A 10,528-nucleotide genomic window follows, 5' to 3' on the forward strand; every position below is an offset into this window, starting at 1 on the left:
TCATATCAAATTCATATTGTCTCAGTGTTATTTCATATGGCCCCACCAAAAGAAGACAGTGTCCTTGCTTTATATTCTCTGTATCAAGCGCTTGGACATGATTAAATATATGTTGGTAAAAGTAATTAATTGGATTACAGATAACTTGATGTAGGAAGAAGTCAGCTTTTAATTGGGTGGCTATATATTATATATACACACACAGATTTAAAATTTTCACCTAATAAAAATTCCAAAAAGTTTTAAACCTAGATTAGAATTTCTTAAACAATTATATCAGAATATTTTAACTTGGCCATTGGTTTCAATGATACTGCCATCATTTTTAAATGGACTATTTAAATTATTTTATTAATATATGTGAAAATAATGCAAAAATATTAGATATGCTGTAGTGTGTTGCCAGGCCTAAGACTCCAGACTTCTCCATCAGAAACAAAAATTATCCATGTGTAGAATAAAAGTATTTTCTAGAACAACGTGTCCTATGACTTTCTGCAATTATGAAAATATTTATAAATGTTTATAACTCAGTGCTTTCCAATAGAGTAATTGTAGCCACCTGAGACTATTAAACATCTGAATTATGGTAGGGAAACTATGCAATTAACTTTTAAAATTGGTATTATTTTAATTAATTTTAAATTTAAGTATCCATAGCTATATAAACTTACGGGTTACAACTCATGTCTAGAAAGTCAGAGAGGAAACAAAACTATTCAAACCACTTAAAATGTGATAACTGAGAAATTGTAAACAGATATTGTAAATATGAAGGTCATAGATGGGACACCTGGGTGGTTCGTTTGGTTGAGCATATGACTCTTGATTTTGGCTCAGGTCATGATCTCACAGTTTGTGGGGATGAGCTCCATGTAGGGCTCTACTCTGACAGTGTGGAACCTGCTTGGGATTCTCTCTCTCTCTCTCTCTCTCTGCCCTTACCCCACTCCCACTCTTTCTCAAAATAAATAAATAAATATTTAAAAAATAAAGGTCATAGAATAAATGAACCAAGAATTATTATAAAATGAGAAAGAAAAAAGCTTTTTTAAATTGATTGAATGCCAGAAAAATAATTTTCCTTTTAATTACCCAAAAGGACATTTCAGTTTCTTAGCTGTCCAGAAATCATCAGATGACCATTGGCCTGTGATAAATATAAAACCACCAATGTAATTAACAATAATTTTGTATTTAAAATAGAGAATTCAAAAGAAGAGAAAGTAATGTAGTGTCATCCATTGTTCAAAACAAAATATCTATTTAAGTGATTTCGTGATGTAAACAATTAAAATAATGATCATTAACTTATTTGATCTCTATACTTGATCTCAATAACAAGTATCTCAATGTAGGACTTTAGTAGGATTTTGTACAATGCTCTGGATCACACAAAATCAGCATTTTCAGTTATATTCACTAAACTTAGACCAATAAAAATGTCTTAATTAAAAATTAAAAGTATAAGCATACAATTAATTTTTTGTTTATTTATTTATTTTGAGAGATCCCCTGTGCCAGCAGGGGAGGGGCAGAGAGAGGGAAATAGAGAATCTCAAGCAAGCTTCCTTGTGTCAGCACAGAGCCTGACTCGGGACTCAAACCCAGGAACCATGACATCATGACCAACTGAGCCAAGTATACAATTACTTTTAATATAGAGTCATTTTTCGTCATGCAAAGTGCTGTGATGAATTGTGTATGAGAGAAAACTCAGTTTAAAAAATAAATTTTTACCCCAATGTGAATTTGGTAAAGCCATCAACAAAACACTAACTCGATATTCATCACTGTTGGATTTGGGGGTGGAAATGTTAGGTGTACTGACTAATATCCTAGACTCCCCATCTTAGATGACAAAATTAAAACAAACGAATGACGACATAAAACCTCCTACTTTTTAATCCATTAAAAATAAGTCACGAGAAATCGCTGTAAATCAACACGTCAGCCAATAGGAGGACGGAGCAATGAGAGCATGTGAAAAATCTCCAGTCAAAAGAGTTTTCAAAATATCTGCTATTGTTAAGGCAACCTCTTCCTTAGTGACCATCCTTCTTTCACCATACAGATGAAAGAATATGCCTTTCCTACAAGAAACGCACATTCTTAGGTGAGGCCTCGGAAGGTACTATGCATTTTTCATCCCATGAATAAAACTCTCTAAAGTTAAAGTCGGGGAAATGAGCCAAGAAAGCAACTCTGGTGTAGAAGCACCTCCCCCAGAGACATGAGTCCAGAGAGTTACCCATCCCCCACCAAGAAAGGTGAGGAAATCATACCAACTGTGTAGTATGTTGAATTTCTAAGATGTCATTTACCATGTTCACTGCAATTTGACTTCGATTTATAATTTTTCTTTGTCAACAAAGGAATCTTGGTGTTTGGAGGGTGAAGGGTTTTTGGTGTTTTGGGAAGGCAAGATTATGCTAATATTTTTAATTTTTTTCGTCTGAATTTATACTTCAGCTATTTCTTTCTGCCCTTAATTCTCCTTCCTGTTTTCTCCTTCCTATTCTTTCTCCCTCCCTGTCTCTTCCTGTAGCTTCTTTCCTGCTCTCTTCATCCTGGTCCCCTGTCTGCTGTCTCTTCTCTTCCCTTTTGTTCTTTTTTCTTTCTTCCTGAGTCTGTTTCTCTTTGTTTCTCTTTTCTCTGATCTGTCCCCATCTCTAAAATACACATAGCACCTATCCCACAAATAATCATTTTTCTGTACAGGATGGAAAATACCCTTTAATCTCTGAAAATTCCATTTAAAAACTCCTCTCTTTCCAGCTAAATATCTGTGTGAGGTCATATTTTTTCATATATGTTAAAAAATGTATCCCCAAGAGACTGGATGTTTATGCCTATATAAGATGCCAGCTCTCTTCTATTCAACTGGACATCAAGGATATTTGTAAAATTAAAAAAAAAAAATTTTCACTATTTTTTTTTGTTTTTTTTTAAATATGGCTATATAGCATAATCTATACTTATATATTATGTGCGTATTTGTATTTTTCAGAAACTATTTCTATCTTATTTTCTGTCTTCTATTTCTGACAATATAAACCTTATCTTTTTGTCAATATATTTATTTTCTTTCTGTTTTGGGTTCTCTTTAAATTATCAGGTTTTGTCAGATGTGTAACTGACACTTGACATGTTATTCATATATAGGATTGGGGTTTAGAAATTTTTTTGAGTATCTTGGGACACCTGGGTGGCTTAGTTGGTTAAAGATCTGACTCTTGATTTCAGCTCAGGTCATGACCTCACGGTCCCTGAGATCAAGCACCACACGGGGTTCTTGGCTGACAGCACAGAGCCTGCTTGGGATTCTCTCTCTCTCTGTCTGCCCCTCCTCGGCTTGCTCTCTCCCTCAAAATAAATAAATAAACACTAAAAACAATTTAAATTATGCTAGATGCTCCCTTTTCAAATGACAGCATAGAGAAAAGTGCAAGAGACATACTCTTTGATATTTATGTGGAAACTCGTTTATAATTCTTTCACTTGAATGTACTGCTGCCTCTTGGGTTTGTCTGTCTCTGCCTCTTTGTCTTTCTTTTTCATCAAACACTAGGTCTGTATAACTCTCTTAAAGAATGAGTAAACAGAAAATCCTTTGAATGCACATTGTCAAATATGTTCCAACACATGATTTTTTTTCCTTCATTTGCTTTAAATATTAAATTATGTTTGTCTTCATTTGGTATCAGGATTATAATGCCTAAATTAAAACTGACTACTGGCTCATAATTGGTCTCTGGAAGGTTGTAGAAATGTATATGTTTTAATATTCTTTAAGTTTAGTCTCTATTGTGCCATGTAGAGTTTGGTTATCTATCTTCTTTAGAATTCCAGCAGCTGTTAAGTTTGAATTCTTCCATCTTTCTTTTTTAGTGATTCTTGATAAACATTCCTTCAGATGCTTCTTATTTATTTCTCTCCTTTTGAGACTCCAATTTTATGATAAGTGAGTATTCCTGTCCAGGATAGAAGTGTTGTCTCTTCTATTTCTGCCTTCAGTGTCTTTTAACTTTACTTTCATTTATATTCCTATAGTGATCACTTCTTTATGACTTCTGAAAGAGTTCCCCAATGGCATCTTTCAGCTCCATTAAATCTCATCAACTACGTATTTTGATACTTAGTTCATTTACGGAGTTTTTATTTCACCCGTGATATTGTTTGTACCTAGAATTTCCCTTTGATTTGGCATTTTATCAGGTTAGTCCTGATTTTTATTTAAAAAATTTTTAATGTTTATTTATTTTTGAGAGAGAGACACAGAGTGCAAGTGGAGGAGGGGCAGAGAGAGCGGGAGACACAGAATCTGAAGCAGGCTCCAGCCTCTGAGCTGTCAGCACAGAGCCTGATGTGGGCTTGAACTCACAAACCACGAGATCATGACCTGAGCCGAAGATGGTGCTTAACTGACTGAGCCACCCAGGTGCCCCACCTGCTTTTTATTTAAAATACTATTTCAGGGGGCGCCTGGGTGGCGCAGTCGGTTAAGCGTCCGACTTCAGCCAGGTCACGATCTCGCGGTCCGTGAGTTCGAGCCCCGCGTCGGGCTCTGGGCTGATGGCTCAGAGCCTGAAGCCTGTTTCCGATTCTGTGTCTCCCTCTCTCTCTGCCCCTCCCCCGTTCATGCTCTGTCTCTCTCTGTCCCAAAAATAAATAAACATTGAAAAAAAAAATACTATTTCATGACTTTCTGAGGGTGTTTATGTACTTACATAAGATTTTTTTAAAGCTTCTGTTATATTTAACTTTATTTATTTATGTATGTTATGTATGTATGCATGCATGTATGTTGTATATGAGCTAGAGGGCAGGGAGAGAGGGAACATGTGCATGCAAGCAGGGATGGGGCAGAGAGAGAGGGAGAGAGAATCCTAAGCAGCTGAATGAACTGTGAGACTGAGTCAAAATCAAGAGTCTGATGCTTAACTAACTGAGCCACCCAGGCACCCCATCTCTCTTACTTTTTTTTTCTGTTTTGTCTATTATTAGTTTTCTTAGCAAATTTATTCCTCTTTAAGGCCATTGTGGTAGTCAGAATACCAACATGGTTTTCCTGTGAGCTCACATTCCCTCGGGGTGATCAGGTCAATTGGCTGGTGAAATATACAAAGAGGAAGGAGCAAATCTCAGCTCTCTTTTGTGCCCCTGTTGGTGCGGATGGACGGGTGAGAAAATCTCTAGGCCAGCTCCCTCCCACTCAACCACACTATGATGGTTAATTTTGTGTGTCGACTTGGTTAGGCCATGGTACCGACTTTTGGGCCAAACACCAGGGTGGATATTATTATGAAGGAATTTATTTTTTAGATGTGATTATGATTTACATCAGTAGATTTGAGCAAAGCATATTACCCTCCATAACGTGGGCGTGTCTCTTCCAGTCAGTTGTGAAAGCCTTCAGGTAACAAAACAAAACAAAACAAAACAAAACCCCTGAGGTATCCAGAGGAAGAAGGAATTCTGTCTTCAGATTGCTTTTAGACCAAAAGTGCAACACCAGCTCTTCCCTAGGCCTCCAGCTTGCCTGCCTGAAGACCACACACTCTCTCTAATAACAACCCTGCCCTACCTGTTTACTCATACCTGTCCCAGGGTTTCGGAACCAAAACCACGTTTCTTTTTGATTATACAAAGTATGAGAATGCAAGGTGCCTCCAGAACAACATGGAGAAGAAAGGTGGCCACCCATCAAGTCCTTCCCTTCAATGGAAATTTCGTCCTCCCCTCGCCAACTGTCTACCACTGACCTCACGCTGCTGTGCTGTGTTAGAACTGGCCTTTGCACCAGAAGGAAAGCCATTGATGCTTTGAACACTGATGTTTGTTTCTCAGTGTTCTGCAATTATAACATCTCTAGGTTTGGGTGTTGGGAATGATGTCAGTAGATATTATGCGATATTCGGTTATTTATCTTGTCAGACACAAAGGAGCAAAAACGTATTTTGGTTCTGTGACAATTGAAAAATGTATCTACAACTTTAAATGTCTCTTTGTCTCTTTTTTGACAATTATAATACTTTATCTTCCCTGCATATATTGAAGTTGCGTGTTTTGCTTTGCTTTTGTTTGTTTGTTCATTCATTTTCACCACTTAAAAATAAGTTTATCACATGAATCCCTAACGTAACTGCAAGTAGAAAATTATTAATACATAAAGTCTGACATGGAGGTACAACTTTTGCAATAGAAAAAACCCAAAAACCCTCCATACAAGCCATCTATAAAGAGTGAGGAAGAGAAGGAACAACAGGAAGAGGAAGGAGAGGAGGAAGAGAATGATGTCTGCTGATGAAGAAGTCTAAAGCATAACAAATGAATAAAGCACTATTTTATTTTATTTTTCGTTTTTACTTTGATCCCCCACCCAATAGAATGCTTTAAACACTGTCTTCAGCTCTGAGCATCTTCAGCTCTGAGAGTCCCTGTGTGGCGAGGTGACACTCAATGCTCTATACTTGTTGCAATTCATCCTTATTATGCATAAAATCATAGGTACCTGCAATGCTTTAAAATAGCTTTGTAATGATACAAAGTTGTAAATTCTGTTCAAGATCACAAAATTAAAATAAAAGTGTCATATGAAATTTTAGTTATAAAACGAAATTCAGTTTGAGATGCTCTAAATCAATAGAGGGAAGAGTTAAGTAAATGACAATAAATAAGGTCATTGGCTAGTTACTTCATGGGCAGGTCACTTCCTTTTCTCATCTCACACTATAGAAAATAAATTACAAATTGATCAGACTTTTAAATGCAAACATCAGGTCTAAAGAAAATATGGTTGATTTAAATTTTTAAAAAAGGACACATTTTATCAAAACAGGACACATTTTATCAAAACGTTTATTGCCTGACCTTCATGTGCATTGTTTATTTAGATGATCTTTTAAATAGACTTAAAAATAAATTCTGCCAGCGGTGTTTTTGTCATGATATTGACCTTATAAATTAATTCAGAGATAATTGCCAATATCAGATTAAATATCAGATTAAGACAAAACATTATGTATCTCAATTTGATCCATCACTTTTTATATTGCTAAATAGATTTTTGTGACATTTTTAATACCAAAGTAATATACAATTTTTACATATTTCTTTGTAGCTTTACTTTTCTTCATGTTTATTTATTTATTTTGAGAGAGAGAGAATGAGAGAGAGAGTGTGTGTGAAAGGTGGAAGCGGCAGGGAGCGGGGGGCAGAAAATCCCAAGCAGACTCCTTCATGTCAGTTCAGAACCCAACATGGGGCTCAATCCCATGAACTGTGAGATCATGACCTAAGCTGAAATTGAGCATCAGAGGCTCAATTGATTGAGGTACCCAGATGCCTCTGTACCTTTACTTTTGAAATGCTATTTTGAGTTAACTACTTTTGATTGGTTATGAAAGTTATAATAAAAGAAGGTAAGTTAAGTCTAAAAGAGTCAAGAGAGATTTCTGAAGCCATTATCATTTATTGCCTACTACTTTTCTAACTTTATCCAGTCTCTTTTGGGTTTCTTATACCTAAGTCATTAATGACAAATATTTACAATTGATAGTGTTTCTTTTTTGCCGATTTACATGTCATTAGTCTTGTCTGCCTCTTTACATAGATTAGTTAATTCTTCCATTAAAACAGATAAATAATTATGCAATAGCAGGAATTCAACCATTTCTGATAATTGTCTGGAATGTGAAAATTTCTTCTATTTTATGACAAAATAAGTCATACTTTCAGATATATTAATAACAGAGTATCACCTGTTTTCTGGTTTACTAATCATAGATTTCTTAAGTAAACAAACCATACCCTAAGGTTTAGGGATGTTAAGGAATACATACATAGGTGGTAATACAAACAAATGGAAAATGATACAGTGAATGATTATCTTAAAATTCAGAGAAAAGAGGGACATCTGGATGGCTCAGTTGGTTGAGTGTCTGACTCTTGATTTCACTTCAAGTCATGATCCCAGGGTATGGTCATGGTCCCAAGGGTTCTGGGATTGAACCCAGCATTGGGCTCCACACTAAACAGGAGGCCTGCTTAAGATTCTGTCTCTCTCCTTCTGCCCCTCTTCCCTACTCATGCATGCTGTCGCTCTCTCTCTCCAATAATTGTTTTAAAAAAATCAGAGAAAGAAGACAGCCAAAGCAGTAAGGTTAAGAAAGCTTCTGACAATTTTTTACTCTTCCTTTGGTTGGTGGTCCCATCAGTTTTCACTTTATAACAAACCACTCACCTCCATTTTTAAAAGTTTTATGAGCATTTTGGTATTTGGCTCACATTTCACAATAAAAAAAATGATGGCCATACTTATGAAAAAAATAAGCTTTAGGGAAGATATCCAATACACTGGATAAAATTCCAAGCAACCAAAAAGTTTAAAAATAGTTTGAGCTGGCAGATTATAGAACAGTTCTGTCTCACCCACACTTAACATAATTTGGGGGTGGGGGTGGAATGGTTGGGAGTGTGGAGAGTTCTTCAAACTAAATATATCAAGAGCGTAATATAGCTTCCAAAAGGAAAAAAAAATGGCATCGAAAGGATCAGGACTTATAATACTACCTAGTGATCTGGTAAAGTACCAACTTCAATCAGATAGAACTTTCTGTTCCTTCCCATGCCATGTTCTATTAACTTATAATGCAACAGAACATTTTCGCTGCTCTTAATAAAATCAGCAATTGTAAGTTCATTCTATAAATTGTAGAAAGCTTATTCTCTGAGCTGATTTTCTTTCTAACAGTGCAATATGATTTTTAAGTATTTCATCTAAAATATAGTGTGTGAAATATTGTGATCCCTCAGCCTTGTAACTGGCATGTTTACAAACAGAATGTAGACAGAAGTGTCCTACCCATCTTATTTCCAGAAAACCTACCTAGAGGGAATTTTTAATTAAATATAAAATATGAAATAGGTAGCAGTTATTTGTTTTGACAGAAAGATGTTTGCTATTCCAGATACGGGTCCTTGTGTTTTCAAGATTCCCTAATCCAGGATATTAAAGATATCAGTGTTAAATGATCAATGGTACTGAAATGTAAAACTAAGTTACCAGATAAAGTTGAACAACACTCTCATAATTATAATGCTCAAAAGTTTGATAATCAGTTAAGTACTTTGATTTACTCGGTGTAAGTTACTATTTTTATTAAATTGATAATCCCATGGTGACAAGGCTTGAACCTATTAAAATATGATGGTTTGCAGCAGTGAATCCAGAAGACACATGCTGGTTTACATTTAATTTGTATTCCTTGATTTTTTCTTTTATTTTCTCTTTTTCCTTTTACTTAGAATAATGGCTTCAAATAGTTACATTTATTGACTAAATGGAATGATTTTCCTTTAAAAAAAATTTTTTTTTAACATTTATTCATTTGAGAGAGACAGAGCTCCAGCCGGGGAGGAGCAGAGAGAGACAGAGGGAGGGAGACACAGACTCTGAAGAAGGGTCCAGGCTCTGAACTGCCAGCACAGAGCCGGATGAGGGGCTCCAACTCACTGACCTTGAGATCATGACCTGAGCTGAAGTCAGACGCCTAACCAACTGAGCCACAGGTGCCCCCAGATTGAATGATTTTCTAAATTCACACTCGTTTTTTTTTTCCCCCCGTAGCATCATATTAGATTTTTCACTACTACGAGGATTATAGCCTTGAGAGCCTTTACTGAATTTAAATTTCCAAATGATTTTCTCTTTTTCAGGTTTTTGATAGCCATCTGTTTCAGAGTGGCTTTCAAAACTTAAATACAAGCATGGTGTGAAAATGCTGGAACGGAAACTTGTCCCAATCAGCACCGGGAGAAAAAAGCAGGTGAATTTCTCGGCTCGGCCACGCTCAACGCCAGGTGCACGCAGGGTGCCGCGCACGTTTTCATGCCGTTCCTCGCAGCGGACCACTTGACCTTTCCCGGTGGTTTTCAAAAGGGCAGATACTGAATTTAGCACAGGTCAAGAATAAAAGTACCACTGACGTATGCTCACTTCTCTGGGTTGACTCTTCTGGAAACTGAAGTGGAGTGAAGCCGTTACAAATCCTAGGGCGTCTTTCATCGCTTTTGAAATGCCGTAACCGCTTCCTGAATCTCACCTCTCCGAGAGATGCTGTACAGAGTCATTCTTGTCATTCCAATGACAGACCTGGATTCATAAACCCCTTGGCTTATTCTCCCGCATTAAAGACTGTAGCGGCACCATCAGGTAATCCAACGCCCAGGTCAAGGGAGGCTCCTCTCTGGCCTCCTGGCACTGCGCTGGGTTCTCGTAGCCCTTTGAGGAGAGCCATTTTTCCCTGTTATGTTTTCTCTTCCCCGTTAGGCTTAATCCGTAACGTTTAGGAGGGACTTCCAACTGAGGGAGACATCATTTACTTGCTCTAATGTCTTCCCGGTACACAGGGGAGGGCGCATTTTGAACCAGGGTCTAAATTAATGCCAAATTCTGCCCTGAGAGGCCTGAGTGATCCCTGCAGGGGACTGATGGCATCTCTGTGTAACACTAAGGTTGGTTTTT

Source organism: Leopardus geoffroyi, chromosome A1, assembly GCF_018350155.1.
Source record: "Leopardus geoffroyi isolate Oge1 chromosome A1, O.geoffroyi_Oge1_pat1.0, whole genome shotgun sequence".
NCBI lineage: Eukaryota > Metazoa > Chordata > Mammalia > Carnivora > Felidae > Leopardus > Leopardus geoffroyi.